The sequence below is a fragment of the Aedes aegypti genome, chromosome 2 (genome assembly GCF_002204515.2).
Source record: "Aedes aegypti strain LVP_AGWG chromosome 2, AaegL5.0 Primary Assembly, whole genome shotgun sequence".
NCBI classification, from domain to species: domain Eukaryota; kingdom Metazoa; phylum Arthropoda; class Insecta; order Diptera; family Culicidae; genus Aedes; species Aedes aegypti.
In genome coordinates this window covers 382,466,679-382,486,604 of record NC_035108.1, presented here as the reverse complement: position 1 = coordinate 382,486,604, position 19,926 = coordinate 382,466,679, and the positions used below count along the sequence as shown (strand labels likewise).

The following is a 19,926-nucleotide window of genomic DNA, read 5'->3' as shown; positions in this document are numbered from 1 at the left end:
AACACTTAAATCGAATCCTAAAAAAATTTCTACAGGAATCCCGAGAAATTTCTTTTGTTAAATTTCTTACGGATTCCTTAGAAGAATGCCTCAAAGAGAAATGCCTGTAGAAATTCGGGAAATATTTTGCATTTTTTTTGCTGGGATGTGTGTTAGGAATCCTTGAAGAAACTGTATGAACTTTTTATATCCCGTGTTATTTACTAACCAGAGTGAAATTGCTGGACATTACGTTTTGTTTCAAATCCTGAACAGACTCATATTCCGAACACTTGGTTTTTGCAAGGCAATTTGGTTGAAATACTTCGCTGAAACATGTCATCAAATTGACAAGAAATGGCAGTTAATTGCAATTGAATTTAAATGTTTTCTTATATAATTTGGAAGTAATGATTATTATCTAGTTCGAGGTTAGTTAAACTAGCTCAGATAAATTTATTTGCAAAGCTATTATTTTTAATAAGATTTATTCGTGCTGTTCGGAATTTGAAGCAAGGTGTTCGGAATATGAGACAGAATGAACACAGTGTTCGTCTTTTGAATCAAAATGTTGTTGCATAGTTTTTTTCGTAAATACAACAGCTTACCGTTGAGTTTTGCTAAGAAATCAAAATTTTCACAAATATCAGCTAAGTTGTGCTTTCGGATGCATTTAAAGTCGCCCTCCTGACGGAAATCATGGCTAGGTCCATGATTGGGCTGTACCATTTTTCAGAAAGGCTCCCCAAATCAACGCGATCTCGTTGTTGAGTTATATGGAACCACTACACTGACACGATGAAAATTGCTGCGAAATTGCGTCGCTGTGGCATCAGCGAAATCGCAGCAATTGTTTGTCGCTGTCACCATGAAAAATCGCGTTGATTTGGCGGAGCCTTAAGTCTGCAAAATTTGTTTGTTCCCGGGCAGACAAAAAAAAGCTCAGTTTTGCTATTACTAAGCTGATATGATATGGATAACTAAAAGTTATATTAGCTTGATAAAAGATATAGGTGATAAAAAATTTGGAACGAAATCTCCTAGAATATCATTAGCATATTATATTTAGATTTGATTATATCTAACCAGGGAGTCACCGAAGCGTAGTTGGCTGCATGTTCGCTTGATAAGGATGTGGGTTTGTTTAACCCCCCCTCTTTCCAACAACAAAAATAACCCAGTCCCGCGAAGATGCGTCGAGGAGGACGGTATAGGGACGTCTGTCATCTGGCTCCATCAGAGAGCAACCAGGCCCTTTTCGCAGGCACCAGTGCTATCGGCAAACCAGACCAACGCACATGAACAATGAATTTAAGGTGAAGATAAATCGAAGCCAAAGCTCAAATTTTCAAAAGCACGGATCTGGAGAACCAAACATCCGTTTGAGCTGAAAACCTAATCGATTGGTCACCACCAGCTAGTGACCAATCGATTAAGTTTTCAGCTTAAATGGATGTTTAGTTATCCAGATCCGTGCTCTTGAAAATTCGAAGTTTGGCTTCGATTCATCTTCACCTTAAAAAATGATTATGAACAATGGCCAACACGTTTATGGTAGGTGCAGAACGCTTTTCGCATGTTCGCGTGAGATGACAAATGAGAAACCAGCATCCAGAGATCTACGATAGAAAACATTACAAATGTATCTAGGGGAAGAGTACCAATTTCGACCCAGCACTATTTTGTATGAAAATCCGAAAATTAGTGCTTTTCCCCTAGTTATAGGCAATATTGGTCAAGGGGTGCCTAAGGTGGACAGGCCGATCAAAAATAGATAAGAAAAAACAAGATCTAACTAATACCTGCAAGCTTTTCATATGATCTGCAAACATCAAATTTAGCTGTGGATTAGAAATTCCAAGAGCAACATTTTGATTTTACCTCTAAGTCTTTTATCTCTAAGGTCAATCAAGTTGATATCGTTGTCAAAACTTCGCATCTACTCGGGTTGCTGTTCCTTCATGTTAAAAATTGATCTGAGTGATTCCATAGTCCCTACTCAGGCTAGTCAGGATTAATGTACAAGTGAGATTGAAAATTTCATGCACACGAGAGCACTTGACTTTGCAAGTATGCTTGTGTTCGCAGTAATAAACCTTTTCGTTAAATAGCAAATCATGAATAACCATTCCAAAATAAGTGTAAAACTAACGTGTGAAAATCAATACTAATATGCAACATCAACATCAAACTGTCAGTAGCAAGGACCTCTCGAGCTGGGTCTCAAGGTTGGCTTACTACCGGGCAATCAAAGGGGATTCACGACCAACGTGCAGATACTGTCACCTTACTTGGGTTATGGGATTTTAAATAGTGTAACTTGAGGTGGAAATTAATGTCGTTTATTGAAATTCTACTGCAAATGGAATGTGGGCTGAATTGAAAACTATTGCAATTGTGGGTGTAGAATGTACTGTCGATGCTGCTTAGCCGATAGACGAGCGCTCGTCAACTATACTTCTGCGAGCCGGCTGACTACCCGAGCAAAGGCCAACATAAAAAAGAAACCAAGTCTAAAACATATTCTGATTTCCAGCATCAAGTTTATATCATGATTTGATATCAATTTGCCTTTGAAATATTCGATATCATATTTTGTTTTCGTTCTGCTATCATTTTAAATTTTTTGTCGTGTTTTCATTTTATATAATTATGAATTTATTCGTGCTACACGCACGTGTATACACGCATGGGATTAAAAAAATGAAGCATTTGTTTTATCGCAGACTCGTTTCAATATCAATCGAAAATGTGTACATCTCAATGAGTTCTCATTTTGCCCTCCATGATAGCATAAACAGTTTTCAATTTGCTGTAACTAATAGCAAACATAGTTTTCATTTTGATTTCATGGGAACATTTTTCTGCTCTCAGTTTTGATATTTTAACCGTAAAAACGACCAAAATGACAGAAAACTGAGTTATAAAAATTCGCGACATCACATCATCAAAATTAGTTTTCAATATGATCTCAAGCTTTACTCGGGTAGGCCTCTTAGTAGGGTGATGGTGGTGGTGGTTGAAATATTTTCTTGAGGATCGGTAAATTGATCGATTGTGCAACGAAATCGTGCAATCTACTGGTTTTCCTGGTGCCTTCTGTGTCTGGCAAGCATCGATAGAGCGCAGGACAAGGCCGAAATGACTCTGCCTAGAGGGATCCTCCTTTACGTTAAAACGCTTTTGGACCCGAGGAATGACCTCGCAAGACCAGAGCGCACAGTGCTTCGAACGTATGGCACTTGGGGACAAAAGTCAAAACTGGATGTTTTATGCGGTTTTGCCTATGAAGTTGAGGAGAAAGTCGTTATACACAAAAAATCTCATTATTGGCATGAATGACACATCAGTAATGTCATAAGTGGCTTATACGCCACGTTTTACATTTGACACCATAGAACAGTGCTCGATTTTGAATAAATGTTTAAAATAAAAACGCATGAAAAAGTACTTGAGTCGTTTGCATAAACGATCTATGTGGTATGCATAAATGTAAAAGTGTCTCAATAACCAAATTTCTATAAACATATTAAAGCACGGATTATTCCAACGACTAAAATCAAACCCAATAAAAAAGGTTATATAAAATTTATTTTTATTAGCAATACAATTCATTTACCAGCTATTAATCATCCAAAAACATATCAATCGAATCATTATCTTCTTTTCTACAAAGAAAGTTGAAATGTCGTGGGTTTCTGTTTGATGATTATTAGAAACAATTTGATACATAGGCTACGAACGCGAGCTCTTCAGGTTCATTATTGTTGATAAGGTATATATAGGTTTTTCATGAACATGCCAGCCTTTACACCCGCCTTTACATCCGAATTAGAAAACTCTGCATCGTCAATTTTCTGTTTGCGCGGAAGCAAAACTGGCTTTGCTAATCAGTCGGATTTTTGCTTCACAAAAATATCGTATGATCTTCTATATTAAGCCCATTTTTGGTGTATTTTGCCGCACTAAAATTTGCTCAACATATTAAGCTTGTTTTCAAATATCTCGGTGAAAGAATCAGTGCACTAACCACCGTACATGAAATCCACAACATGATTTTTTCGAATACGTGGATTGGCAGAATACCATTGCTTGAAACAATCTTTATTGATGATTGTGGCAGCATAACCTAAAAATCATAAAATGACATACAATCGGCAAACATATGCAGCTGGAATCACTTTCAGATTTTGAAAAATACTTCAAATTTTATTTTAAAGTGGATTTCAGAAAGGTACTTTGAGGTACTTTTTTGTATGCGCTAGAAGAAGATAGAAGTTTCAATTTTTTTCTGTATTAAAGAGCTTATTGTTCAGAAGCATCTTTTTCTACAATTTTTAAAATATATCACAGAAAATTAAACGGAATGACTCCTACTTACTAGTTTCAACACGATCCTTAACGGCTTTCACTTTGACTATGTGATTAGTATGGGAATAAAGCGAATTAAAAAGGGATTTAATTGACACAAAAACAATGAATTATATATAACGATGAAACAACTTGTCAACACGTGTGTTTTGGTTTGTTTTGATAAGCGCACGAACTTTCTGGTATCTGTATTACACGCTCAAAACATATGTCAACATCATGGCCTACTTGATTCTTTCGAACATGAAAGTTGATTTTTTGACTTTTGTCCAAGGGACGAAGCACTGTGGAGCGGTTTTAATCTTTTGCGTTTGGGTTTAATGGCCAACTGAGAACCATTAGACCGAATCGTGTGCTTCACCATCATTCGTTGGCGTACAAAATGGCAGACTACCTTAAGATACCACAAAAAGTCCAGTGATAGCAACGGGGATAGGCTTTTAACAATTTGCCGTACAAGTTTAAGCCTGTTGTAATTGATTGAACAGTATCTATCACCTGAACCTCTGCACCACTAACTTAACTCACTTTTAGTATTTAATCACAACGATGCGGAGCACAAGAAAGCCAGATCTTTAATGAGGGATGGTGGAATTTCTTTGCACCTCAATCTTTAATTCCCTCTTATTCTGAGATGGTTAGTGTAACCCTCCATTTGTGTGTTGTTCTATGCCCACCAGTTATTTACTGACATTTTCAAAATTTTGGAATTACTAACCCTACTAATCATTAGCCTAACCTGGAGGGGGTTTGACCCACTCGGTAAAAAATCCCTTAAGCAAGATGTGAACTTATCATGGGAGTTATAATTTCCTAGAGGGGGCTTGACCATTTCTAGGGGGGCTCAGACCCCTTCAGCCCCCTTGTATTAACACCAATGTCAACATTTAATTGACCCTACTAACCCAACCCCTACAAACCAAAGAAACGTAACAGAATCGAAACATTTGACGCACACTTTAAAAATCTAAAAAAAAACTATAACACTCGGTTACACAGCAAACAAAGAGAGTGACTATGGGTGGTGTGAGAAGAATTTAGGCAAGCATTCTGCCAGAGACTACGACAAGTTCAAAAGTACATCGGTGCACAGGCACAGTTGTTCAGTATTACGCAAAAAGATGTTATGTATTCAACAACTGAGGCACCATTTTCAACAGATCCACTCAATTTGTTTGCTTTGCGAATTATGAGGACATAGTCGGCTGAACATTTGAAAAGGTACAAGACTTGTAGACGTGAGGCGTCAAAAGAAGAAGACCTGCTAGCTCTGAGGGTTTTCGAATTCCTTGTGCTTAGGTTCATCTTTGACGGCATTTAGAAGAGTGGTGTGTAGTGGCGGCATTCATTTATTGACATAAAATAAAAATCATCGCATTCCGTGGAATACACAAAAAATATCTATTGTCTTGCTGTCTTTGAACTAATTGAAAACATTCCCTAAAGTCTACATTGTTCTTTACAACAGTTGTGATTAAATTACAATATGAGTGTTTCTAACAGTACATCAAGCAAGTCCATTATTTAGCAGAGCACCGAAGTTGTGCTTCTGTTGTTTCATTTCAAAATCCTAGGTATTCCCTCTTCCGTCAATCAAAATCCGACATCAAAGACAACTTATTCAAGTATGTTATCCTCGAATCCAGAACGAGCACATACAGAAATCATTTGGCATGGAAACCAAATTGAGTGTGTTGAACGAGTTAGCGCTAAATGCCGGCCTTACCTTTCACTTGTTGGTTTGAATCCTTTTGCGGCAATAAATCCTTAATGCTCCGATGAGCTTACACCACATTTGCGGCTTTCCTCGATGCTCAATTTCGTTGAATTCACCTTTACTCCTGCACAGGTCTGAATCGTTCTTTTTCATCCGAAAGCTCCCTCACTTCTGCTGCATACTAATAGGATCGACTATATTTCGAAACATTTCCGCATCGCACACACGGATTCGCTATTGAATTCTCGCCGTCAATGTATTAATCCAATCTACGGTACAATTCCTCCGATGTAGAAACTGCCACTAATCTATCACTGTGTGCCGTTGCGGGGCGCCGGATGAACGGAAACGAGACCAAATACCGGGCACTCCCCGAGGTGTTTTTTGATGTCACATTTCCGAACAGATTTCACAATTCAATATTTCTGACACCTCGCGCACTGCATATAAATTTTCTTTTTGCTATTTTTATCACCATTTGTGACTTCGTTTCATGGCTCCAACCTATTAAATAATGACCGTGTTTGGGTCGACTGCTCAGCTGCCACCACTTATCACTCGAGGGAGGGAGCCCTCCGGCTGTCACTTGCAGTTTTGCAGAAGATACGCATTGCTTAAAATCAGCCCATCAGCATCATCGTCATCATCTCGCGCTTTCCACCACTGCAGGGCTGGTAGCGGGTTTCGTTTGAGAAACTTATTGTTTCTATTCTATTACAAGTCACTACAAAGTCTCTATTTGTAATGGAAAGCCTCTAAAATCTCTTTTTTAACCAAAATGGCTAAATTCAGAATACCTAACCAGAAATTTCCACAACGATTACTCTAAAAAAATTCCAATATGCTTTTCCAGGATTTCGTTTAGAGATTTTTCCAGTTTTTCACCGATTCTTCCAGTAGTTACCATAGCAGAGCTGTAAAACATTTCTACAGGAGTTCTTCTAAGAAAATCTCGAAAGGCTTATTCCAGAGTATTTTAAGGTTTTTTCTCCAGTCATTTTAATGTGAATTGCTTGGTGAGCTTGTACCCGATTTATCTCAGAAATCGTTCCAAAATACTTTTGGAGACTATTGCTGGAAAATTGTTTTGAAGTCTCCGAGAAATTCCAAAACAAATTTTCCACGTAAAATTGTTATGGACTCTTCAAAATGCCATTTGGATTGTCGCACTTAAGTAATTATGCTCACCATTTCTACATACATAACTTTCATTAGGGATTCTGTTCAATATATTTCTTCTGTTCAATATTGGAAAATAGCAATTCATACAGAAAAATCTTTAAGACATCCTCAGCAGTTGGGAAGTTTTTGAGAGATGTTCGCAAGAGAAATTTCCACGGGAATTTTTAAGATATTCATGTAAAATTTGTTTTAGTTAAGATTTCTAGATTATTTTTGTGATTGTGATTCTCCAACAATCTCTTAGGTATGTGCTTAACGATTTTTGTTCCCGTGAGTACGATTTATTAAGGAATCATTACACAAAAGGAGACACGTCCGAATTCACGGTTTATTTCAGACTGATTTCATACAACTGATGGTATCCAATTGATATGTCATTCTACCTTATAGTACTTGCATAGAATATTCTAGAAGTGTCTTGTTGTATACAATATTATGTTGAAAGGTAACTGTTATACAATAGGTTTATTATTAATCGATTGTATCTTCTAGAGCTGTCAGTCAATAGAGGAAATAAAAACGTGAATAAACAATCGTTAGATAGTGTTCGATCTGAAAAGATCGAAAGGTGAGTTAATTGCTTTTCATTTAATGTTCCATCTGATTTTTGTGTCTATTTTAGGTATGCGATGGTATGCATGGTCTGTATTCTATTACAGATGAGTAGGATTGCCAGTATAGCGAATTTGTGATGTGTTTGTGGCCTCAACATGAGGCATGTTCGTCCAACGATTTGGTGCAGTATGATGCACCCCGATGGCTTGTTGTTGACCATAACAATTCCCTTGAAACATTAATGCCAAAAAAAATTCGGGATACATTTTCTGAGATTTTCTATGGCAAATTTCTTCAAGAATTTCTGCTGGACTACCTGCACAAATCATAGAAGGAATCTGTGGAGTAATTCTTCAAGGTATCATTAAAGGAACTATTAGTTAAAATCTTGAAAAACAACTGAACGACAATTTTGGAGGAAATTAGTACTAGAGATGCTAAAATGTCCTAAACACAAATCTTGGACGAAATCCTAACGAAATCGATTGAAGAATCACTGGATAAACTCCAAGATATTTTGAGAAATTAGCAAAATAATATTTGGAAAAGTTCCCAAAATAAGATCATGAGAGAGTCATATAAGTAATCTCTGTAGATTAGCCTTAGAATTGTGTGACTCTCAAAACATCCTTGGAGGCACAGCCCAAAGAAAGGCACTTCAAAAGAATTCCCGGAAGAATTCCGAAGAAATTCGCGGCGGAGCTCTGAAGGAATTCTCGGTGGAGCTCCAGAGACTTTTCAGGAAGAACTGCTGAGACAAATTCCCGGTGGACCTAAAGAGGATGTTTGGAGAAATTGGTGGAGGAACTGCGAAGGAATTCCTGAAAGAACTCCCAGATCAACTCTGGAGTATTTCCCAGATGAGCTCTGGAGTATTTTCCGTAGAAAATCTGAAGAAATTCTCAGAAAAACTCCTGGAGAAACCCCGGAAGAATTTTTGGCGGAACTCCCGAGGAAGTGCTGGGAAAATCATGATGGAAATCTGAAGGTAGGACGTCCTGAAAGAACTTTGAAGGAATTCCTGGAGGACTTGAAAACGAGTTCCTGGAAAAACTCCGAAGGATTTGTGGAAGTAACTGCGAAATATTTGCAAAGAATGCTTCCCGAAAAAATCCTATGGGAACTATGGAGGGAATCCCGAAGGAGCTCTGGTAAATTTTTTGGAGGAACTCCGAAAGAATTGCTGAAGGATTCAAAAAAAAATCGGAAGAACTGCTGGAGGAATTTCTATAGGAACTCCGAAAAATGTTCTGGAGAATTTCCGAAAGAATTCCTAGAAAAATCTTAGAGAAGCTTCGGATAGTTCGGTGAGGGTTCCCTCATCGAACTATCCGAAGCTCCTCTAGAATTTTTCTAGGAATTCTTTCGGAATTTCTCCAGAACTCTGGAACGATTTCTTGAGGAGCACCGGAGGCATTTCTGTAGGAATGCCATGGTAATTGCTTGAGCAACCCCGAAGAAACAATGGAGGAAATATGGAAGAATTCTTGGTGGAGCTCAAAAGGAACTACCGAAAAATTGCTGGATAAAATCCAGAGGGATTGATGGAAGAACTCCGGAAGAATTAATGGAAGAACCGGAGCAATTTCCAGTGGACCTCCGGATCTGCTTCCGAGGAATTGCTGTAGGAACTCCAAAACAATTTCTTGACGAAAGAGTTTCCTGGAGGAACTAAGGAAGGATTCCAGGAGAAAATCCTCGGAAGGTTTTTGGAGAAAATCCTCGGACGAATTGCTATTGGAAAACCCCTGAGGAATTACTGGACAAGAACCCCGGATGAGTTGGAAAACCCCTCTGGTGCAAATCGCCAGGGAAATTTCTGGAGGAACTCCTCGACGAAATCCCTGGAAGAATTTCTGGAGGAAATCACTGGAGCAATTTGTGGAGGAAATGCCTCGAATAATTTCTGGAGAAAACCCCTTAAGGAGTTCTCGGGGGATATCTCCGGAGGAATCATCGAGCTTCAAAAGGAACTCCCGGGAGAATTCCGAAGGAAATTGCGGCGAAGCTCTGCAGGAATTCCCGATGGAGCTCCAGAGACTTTTCAGGAAGAACTGCTGTTTGTCCCGGTGGACCTCCAGAGGATCTTCGGAGAAATTGCTGGAGGAACTGCGAAGAAATTCCTGGAGATACTCCCAGATCAACTCTGGATTTCCCAGAGGAACTGTGGATTCCTGCAGTAAACCTGATGGAATTCTCAGAGAAACTCCTGGAAGAACCCCTGAAGAATTCTTTGGGGAACTCCGAGGAATTGCTATAAACATCAAGATGAAAATTTGAAGGTGGAGCTCCGGAGGACTTCCTGAAAGAACTTTCAAGAAATTCCCGGAGACCTCCATAGGAATTCCTGGAAGAACTCCGAAGAATTTATTCAAGGAACTGCGGAATATTTTAAAAGAGAAATTCCTGAAAAATTCCTATAGGAACTATGGAGTAAATGCCGCAGGTACTCTGGTGATTTATTTGGAGGAACTCCGAAAGAATTCCTGTAGGATTCAAAAATTTCGAAAGAATTCCTGGAGGAATTGCTAGAGGAACTCCGAAATAAGATCCGGAAAAATTCCGAAAAAATTCCTTAAACAAATCCTAGAGGAGTTGCGGATAAATCGGCGAGGGAACTCCGGAGCGGTTCTTAGAGAAGCTCCGGAGCCGTTCCTGTAGGAAGTCCAAGGTAATTGCTTGAGCAATCCCGGAGAAACTATGGAGGAAATATGGAAGAATTATTGGTGGAGCTCCAAAGGAACTACCGAGGAATTGCTGGATCAAATCCAGAGTAACTGTTGGAAGAACTCCGGAATAATTTATGGAACAACTTCCTGGAGGAACTCCCAGATCAACTCGGGAGGATTTCCAGGAGGAACTCTGGAGTATTTTCCGCAGGAAATCTGAAGAAATTCTAAGAGAAACTCCAGGTGGAACCCTGGAAGAATTCTTGGAGGAACTCCCGAGGAATTGCTGGAAAAATCTGAAGGTAAAGCTCCGAAGGACTTCCCGCAAGAACTTTGAAGGAATTCTTGGAGGACCTCCAAAGGAATTCCTGGAAGAACTCCGAAAGCTTTGTTGAAGGAACTGCGGAATATATAAGAATGTATAAGAACTATGAAGGAACCGAAGGAACTCTAGTGATTTTTTTTGAAGGAACTCCGAAAGAATTCCTGTAAGATTCAAAAATATCGAAGGAATTCCTGGAGGAATTTCTTGGGGAACTCCGAAATAAGTTCTGTAGAAATTCCAAAAAAAAATCCCTAAAAAAAATCCTAGAGGAACTTCGGATAACTCGGTGAGGGAAGTCCGGAGCGATTATTAGAGGAGCTCCAGAGGCGTTCCTGTAGGAAGTCCAAGGTAATTGTTTTAGCCAATCCAGAGAAACTATGCAGGAAATATGAAAGAATTCTTGGTGGAGCTCCAAAGGAACTACCGCAAAATTGCTGGATAAAATCCAAAGGAATTGCTGGAAGAACTCCGGAAAAATTTATGGAAGTACTTCGGAGCAATTTCTGGTGGACTCCCGGATTAACATCTGATGAATTGCTGGATTAAATCCAGAGGAATTGCTGTAGGAACTCCAAAACAATTTCTTGACGAAAGAGATTCCTGGAGGAGCTCCGGAGGAATTCCATGAGGAAATCCCCGGAAGATTTCTGGAAAAATATCCTGGACGAATTGCGATTGGAAATCCTTTGAGAAATTTCTGGATAAAATCCCCGGATGAGTTGGAAAAAACTTCTGGAGCAAATCGCTAGAGGAGTTTCTGGAGGAACTCCTCAACGAAATCCCCAGAAGAATTTCTGGAGGAAATCCCCGGAGCAATTCCTGGAGGAATGCCCCCGAATAATTTTTGGACGAAATCCCGAAAGGAATTTCTGGAGAAAACCGCCGAAAGAGTTCCTGGGGGATATCTCCGGAGAAATCCTTGAAATTCCCGGAGAAATTCCTGGAGGAAGTTCCCGGAGAGGTTCCTGGAGTAAATCTCCGGAGGAATTCATGTTGCAAATCCCCAGAGAAATTTCTGGAAGAAATCTCTAGATGAATTCTCTGAAAAATGCCCGTAGGAAATTTTTGATGCAATTCCCGGAGGAGAGCCCCGGAATAATTTCTGGAGAAAATCCCCGAAGCAGTTCTTGGAGAACATCTTCGGAAGAATCATTGAAATCCCCGGGGGAAATCTACTGAGAAGTTCCTAAGAAAATATCTTCTGAAAAGTTGCTATTAGAAGTTCCCTGAGGAATTCTTGGAAAAAAGTAGTTCTTGGGGGATATCCCTCAGGGGATTCCTTGAAACTCCCGGAGGCATTCCTAGAGAAAATTCCCGGATGAATTCCTGGAGGAAATTCTCGGAGCAATTCCTGGAGGAAATCTCCTAAGGAATTCCTGGAGAGAATTCGCGGATGAATTGCTATTAGAAATCTCCTGATAAATTACTGGAGAAAAACCCCAGATGAGTTGGATAAAACCTCTGGAGCAAATGGCCAGAGAAGTTTCTAGAGAAACTCCTCGACGGAAACTCCGGAAGAATTTCTGGAGGAAATCACTGGAGTTATTTCTGGAGGAAATCCCCGGAGCCATTCCTGGAGGAAAGTCCTCGAATAATTTCTGGACGAAATCTCGAGAGAAATTTCTGGAGTAAATCTCCGAAAAAATTCCTGTTGCAAATCTCCAGAGAAATTTCTGGAAGAAATCTCTGGATGAACGTTCTGAAAAAAAAAAATCACCTGAGGAGTTTTTAAATGAAATTCCCGGAGGAAAGCCCCGGAATAGTTTCAGAAAACCCCCGGAGGAGTTCTTGGGGTATATCTCCAGAAGAATCATTGAAAGCCCCGGAGAAAATCTACAGGGAAATTCCTGAGAAAATCCCCAGAAGAACAGCAATTAGAAATTCCCTTAGGAATTCTTAGTTTTTGGAGGATATTTCCCGGGGGAATCCTTGAAATTCCCGGAGGCATTCCTAGAGAAATTTTTTAGATGAATTCTTGAAGAAAATTTCGGAGCAATTTCTCGGTGGAATCTCCTCAGAAATTCCTGGAGGAAATTTGCGGATAAATTCCTGGTGCAAATTCCAGATAAATTCCTGGAGAATGCCCGGGAGAATTCCTGGACGAAATCCCCGCAGGAATTGCTTATGGAAATCCGTTGAGAAATTTCTGGAGAAAATCCCCGGAGGAATTCCTAGATCAAATTTCCAGCAGGAATTCCCTCGAAGAATTTGTGTTCAAATGCGACAGAAAATGGAACAGGAAGTTAGCCTGTTCCAAACAATAGACCAGAAAACTGGTATAAAATAAAATTAGAACATCATTTGCAACACCGGTGCAAGCGCCAATTTTTAACATGGTCCAAAATTTTGGACCAAACCAGTGATTTGGACCACCGGTGATGTTGCCCCAACTTTCTGAAAACTCAACTGATTTCAAATTAGTTTTCCGTTTTGTCTCAAATCCTAAATATGACTCATATTCTGAACACTCGACTCTAAATAGTGAGTTTTTAATTAAATCTTTTAATTTTCTACACAGCATGATCAGTTATTTTACAATTTAAGTCAGCAATGATACAATTTAAGTCGCCCATATTAAATAAGACGCGGTTGGTAGTCTAAAGGCTGTCGCTTCTGCTTAATAAACAGAAGATCATGGATTCAATCCTAGGTCCGTACTGTTCCTCGTACCTTGTAGTTGTGTCTTCACAGCAAAAAAATGTGAATTTTAAGCAGCACGCAATTAGGACATCGATGGAAAATTATGGCAGGCATTTGAAAATAACAAGGGTTAGTCAACAGCTGAAGCAAATCATACCATCTGTCAACCAATCAGGGCCCTTCCAACTATATTTCAGTTAAATCTGCTAGAAATTTACATGAATCTGCCACAAAACAAACCCAGCCACGCTCAACAATCACGCGACCGAGAGAACGCTCCGCATTGTTGACTGCTCTTTCAATCACTTCTCGATGAAACCGCCAACCGTCGAAGCAATTCTATGATACACCTATTTTAGGCAGAATGTGTTCAACTTTCGCCAGCCGCTTACTAAGGTGGTGAGATAGCCGAGAGAGCTCGGCGAGTAGCTATCGCTCCAGAGGTCGCGAGTTCAATTCCCGTTTAGAACTTTTGTTTTATGTAATCATCTAGTTTGGTAGCTAATTATAGCTCATTTTCAAACTAGCAGCAATGTAATTTTAAGATCGCACATACATATCTATCATATATGATGAAGTCCTTTTGTTACACTTGCTTCTCTTTACCTCTCTTAATCAATCACATTGAAACTATTCGTTCATAGCAATCGCTAAAACCAGAGACTGCCAAGAAACCGTTTCCCTACGCTTCCATTCTTCCATCATTATAGCACGTCTTTTGTAATGCCTGATACATAAGCAAGGCTCTCTGCCATACAATTATTTTACCCCTATACCTCCACGCATGAAATGGCGTAGATGCAGGCGTATATCTGGTCTATTGAGGACTAGTTTTGAATGCAACATCAATTCCTCCCCGTTCCCCTCATTGGTCAGCATTTTGACGTGTCAGGCGTCATTGCAGAGCATCCGATGCGGGAATCGAACACACGATGCGCTTTAATGCCTGATGACACTTAACCGCACGGCCACGAAGCTATACTGAGAGAATCTGCTGGTCTAGAGCATACATCTGGTTAATTCCTTGTGTAAGTGCTGCTGATTTGGGAATACTGATGTAGCAACCATGGGTTGCCAATCAAGCTCAATTTAAGTCGTCCATGTAAAAAGGTATTGAGAATATTGTTACTGTTCGGAATATGAGTCAAGTTCGGAATTCCTGACAAAACGGATACTTTTGGAGACAATTGGATTGATACAAATATCGTAAATAAAACGTATTGCTGGGAAATCGTTTAATATATTTAACTAAAGCTACTCAAATATTTGGAATTTGGAAAAATGCAATATTTTCCAATTTTTTGTTATTTGAACGATAATTTATTGAACAAAACTGATAATTCTACTTTCTCAAGCCTTTAGAAGGTCTTAGCAATAGGTTTGAGTACTTTCGAAACAAAAATATTAATTGCATGCAAATTGTTATCAAATTATAAGTAATAAGATTTGGATTCGGTTGAGTATTTATGAAGCTATGGCCAAACAAAATATTTTCGTTAAATGAGGAATGGATTGGTTAAAACTATTTTAAACTAATATTAGTTATAATTTTATACAAATTTGATATTATAAAAACTTTCCATGCATCCAATGTTGAAGAGAACGATGGCGTCGTTCGCGTGGTGTAATCAAAATGTGCCACGGCAAGCGATGAACACTTGTTTGTCGTAAAATCGAGTAATATCGTGAATCCGGTTAGTCGTGATTATATCATGTATCGCATCATTAATAATAGGAGACTCCCAGATCCTTACCTTATCCCATTAACCCAATATCCTTTCCATGGCAACTGTGGAATTGCAGAGTTATACTAGATCTCTAGTAACAATGGTTGTCCAACTAGCATTCCTTTCTTTCCACGAAGACCATAAGGACGTGGCAGGCACCGTAATTGACTTTTAAAGTTTGAACTCTCGATTTGTGGACATTGTGAATGATAAGCTAATATCAAGCTCATTTCATTGAATTAACTTCGATTGCTTTGGCCAATCACGGAGCAGCAACTACGAATTGTACGGTTAGGTTTCTCTTTTATGTGTTTCGAATTCAGTAGAGTGGTTTTTAAACTTCTTGAAAAATAAGCCGCACACTACTGTATAGCCTCTTTTTTGTTCCTGTTCAGTCTCTTCTTTGGCCTCTTACTTCCAAACATTAGGTCTCCCAAATCACTATTTTAAACACACTCAATCGCTACCAGCCCTGACGACACTGGAACCCATCCAAACGACGACGAACGTTTTACAATCCCCCTTCAACCTCGCAGATGTTAATCCATTGGGGAGACGGTTGCCACTGCTGATCACATTCACGTTCGCGTGATAACTCGCCACCCCTAAACATCATCCCCCAACCATCTCGTTCCAACAGACACACTCACTTGGAAATAAAAATATTTATGCTTCGCCGTTTGCTTGTGCCTTACTCGTTCCCAGTCGACGTATAGCTCGCCACAAACTTCCGCCACTTTCACACCACCCCGAATGGTGAATCCATGCCCTTTCGATAAGCTCCGCTATGTGTCCGATTGCGATTCGCGGGGGAATTATTTAATTATTACTTTTTCCGGTCACGCGAGCCTCTCTATAGAGGCCTCTCGTATTAGGAGCAATGCCAATGCCACAAAACCACCATCGGAAGCTTGCTCCACACCGATTGAACGTCACCGACCGACTGACTGGCATGACTTTTCATCTACCACACTTTATCATCCCATTTACTGTGTGGAAGGGCGGTTTATGCTCCAGTCCGGTGCTCCAAGCATCCCGATCCCGAAGACGAAGCGTTTGTTGAGTTCGCAATCAGCTGAGCGGAAGCGTCGAAGCGGTTGGGCACTCATTTTCTCTCGGCTGAAAGGGAGCTCACCAATCTAAGTAGGAACGGAAAAACGGAATATTCTCTCTTTCGTTAATATTCGTGCGTTGAACGCTGCTTACAACATTGGATGGCGAGAAAATGCATCAAAGCGGGTTGTTCGTTTACTTGCACGCAGAGCTAACATTTGATGGCCTTGTCTATTGCGGAGGCTGTGGAACATTGCAAACACTACTTGAAGATAAGTCACAACATTAAATTAATTTAATTTATTCCTGACTGGGAGATCATTACACGGGTTTATTTCCTTACCCCGATTTCGAAGGATAAAGGCTTGTGCCTAAAATAAATTAATTTTCATGGATTAACTTGCTTTTGCATAACAATCAATAGATATCTCCCAGTTAAACGTTATTAGAGTTGAAAGTCACAAGATCCTTTTAGAATCGCAAACGGATATCTTCATCTTACTGCGTTCAAACTACGGTATTAAAAAAACTTAAACAACCTTTTTCAAAAACATGTATTTCTATTAATTAAACAGTTTATAAAAGATATATTGAAATTTCCAGGATATTTTGAGATTTTATGATTAAATCACTATGGCTGAAGAAGATCAAGCTGGTGTAATTTTTTTCTAATACAATTGTTATTCGATCTATTAGAGAGATCCACATATTTTTTACATATTTTGAATTGAAATGCTCGTTTTAAGAATGACAGATGGGACGAGCTGTTCAATTTTCTAACAGCTTATAATATACAGCTAACTCTCCCTTACCCGATATTCTGTATCTCAATATTTCCCCTAACTAGATGGAATGCGCGGTCCCTTCAATCTAGCATACTTTGATCCCTCTGTAAGTCGATATCTCTCTAACTCGATGATTCCTAACTCGAAGTAAGTTTACCTCTTGGTATCCTTTACTATTCAACTTAAGGTAGAGCTTTTAAAAACATCAATAATATTCCATCAGTTCCTGACGCTGAGTCACTTTAGTAATCTATTCCTTATGGTCAAATTTGCTGATACACCATCTTTTTACTACCAGCAAAAAAGTAAAGTAATAAGCGTGTTTAAAACTGGTTTAGATTACTAAAGAAACTATATATGTATAAAAAAATGTAAAATCTTGAGTTTTAACTGCATTCTTGGGTACCAAATTTACTCTTTATGGTCGTTTTATTGAAAAATCCCATACTTTTAAAATTATATACGCATGTTTATCGATCTAGAGCAAACTGTAAGCGTTTTTCTCAAAATATTTTGATAGGTAGTCTCAGAATAACACGTTCTGAAAATAATACATGCAAAATAAATTTGATTTCATTCAAGCAGTGTTCCCAATCTTGATGATTGTCATTGTGCTTTGAGTGGTCTTCTGAAAATAAATTATTTGTTTTTCTATTGTGCTTAAAATATGACGTGGAGATTAAATCAGCAACTCTATGAAGGCGTAAGTTATTTTTATTATAAATACTATATTATTACTTCCGTCTGGACGTACTTTAAACCTTAAAATTCTACTCATATCAGTTCCATTTAAATTTACGATATTTTTCTTTAAAAAAAAATTGATAAAAAATGATTATATGATATCTGCAAAATTGCTTCTCCAAAAATAACTTGATATTTTTAAGCAAGCTTCTAATTGATGATGCTTTCTAAGTACAACCATTTTTTGAAAATAAAAAATATAAATTGTCGAATTTTCCTGCCGATTTTTAATAATCCTTGATTTTGATAACCTCCAAAAATCGACCGTTCTAAACGTTGTGCCTTATTAGTGTGAAATCATATTATTTTGGTAACTTTTTTATTACCACAGCATTGTACAATATTAGTCGAACGATGTACAGAAAACCGATTTCGATTTCATTGGTAAATTAAAAAGATATTGCGTGTCCAAAGTGTCCACTTTATAAAATGAACAGTCCTTATCCTCCAAATGTTAATAAATGTCATTATAAATTTCATAAATTTCATTGGGCCTTCCTTATCCGAGTGGTTAGAGTCCGCGGCTACTAAGCAAAGCCATGCTGAAGATGTTTGAGTTCGAATCTCGGTCGGTCCAGGATCTTTTCGTAATGAAAATTCCCTTGACTTCCCTGGGCATAGAGTATAATCTTACTTATAATCTACACGATATACGAATGCAAAAATGGCAACTTTGGCATAGAAAGCTCTCAGTTAATAACTGTGGAAGTGCTCATAAGAACACTAAGCTGAGAAGCAGGCTCTGTCCCAGTGAGGACGTTAATGCCATGAAGAAGAAGACGAAGAAGAAGGAGAAGAAGAAAATATTATTCTCTACCACAAAATAGTTAAGTTGATTGATAGACAACTGTGCTTTTCTTCGCGAAGGTGTTTGCAGAAACTCTACTGTTTTATGTGGTTTCAGCCTAATCTGCCAAGTAACTCTTGCTTATGAAAGTGGGTTTCTGTAGTTTGCAACCTATTTTTCCAATACAAATTCGGAGACGATGAATACCAAGAAGAAGAGCTTGTGCCAAATTGCAGTCTGTTGATGTATAAATACGAAACAAAACCACCAGAACTACAATATACAATCGAATAGAGAAGTGAAGTATAAGTAAGTATTTTCACTAAATCATGCTCGTCCATACCCTTCACGGAGATTGAAAGTCCGGAATAGAGAACCTGCATTGGATTCGGATTGCATCTGGGGCCATCCATGAAGTACGTCACGCTTACTGGAGAAGGGAAATCATTAGGATATGACAATGACAAAAAATGGATACAGTATGCTGAATTTCCGCACTATGAAAGTGGTATCAAAATTTTCGTAATATCGCTTAACGTACTTATTGAATGTACCCTGGACTGCAAACCGCATAGAAGTTTTATAATCAAGCGCAAAACAGTTTCCGAAACGGAAGTTTGTTTCTTGCTAGGGCAACATCGTCTGATCTCCAGTAAGAAACAAAATCTTTTTCAGACAACACCCAAACTCCTCCTGCCTGCAAGGTTATGGGAAATACGTGATTTCGGTACCACAACACAGATGAGAGGATAATACCTAATTGGAGTGCTTGCTTGCTCGAAAATTTGAAAGGCTACCAACCGTTGCGGTCGTCGGTCCCAGAGATTCTACACCTTCAGTTGGGAACACAAGTTCGCACAATAAAATGAAGTAACTTATTCATTAAGACACATGTGCGGGAATTTAAACTGCGTACATTTTTTAGATAAAGGAAAACAGTAAGCTTTACGACTATGTGAGTGCCTTGAAATAATGCAAACAGATTATAATTATTATATATTATATGATCGAAAATGATTTCTTCATAACTCAAAAAAAATTCTCATTTACTCTAATCAAGAAAATTAAAGCTAATCAAAAAAATTAAGACTCGTGTCATAAATTATTGATTATATCGTTCGACATTTTCTCAAATTTTTCATCTTTAGATATATTGGAAATTTGAGCTCTCGATTTGTGTACATTGAGAATGGTAAGCTAATCCCAAGCCCCATTCATAAAATCTCTAGGAAACTTCGATTGCTCTGGTCAATCACGGAGTAGCAACTACGAATTGTACGGCCATCTATGCTTATGCTTATGCTAATTTTTCATCTTTAGATATATTCAATGTTTATCATTAGTTTTATTCCTCATGGCTCTGCGGAGCCTTATTTCTGATATTACAATAAC

General features: G+C 38.6%; 1 protein-coding gene across 3 annotated transcripts in view; it reads right to left on the bottom strand.

Annotated features, from left to right (window-relative positions):
- The window catches only part of LOC5566814 (zwei Ig domain protein zig-8), a 193,053-nt gene extending 176,953 nt beyond the window's left edge, over positions 1-16,100 (bottom strand). Inside the window, exons 1-2 of one of the 3 annotated variants that reach the window (XM_021846889.1) lie at positions 15,816-16,100; positions 6,077-6,571 (exon numbers count right to left, since the gene is read on the bottom strand). The gene's annotated coding sequence lies outside the window, so the exon portion shown is untranslated. Of the gene's footprint in view, positions 1-6,076; positions 8,447-15,815 lie in introns of those variants that run through there. The other 2 variants (XM_021846891.1, XM_021846890.1) reach the window with 2 other exon arrangements.
- Positions 16,101-19,926: the final 3,826 nt, after the last annotated feature.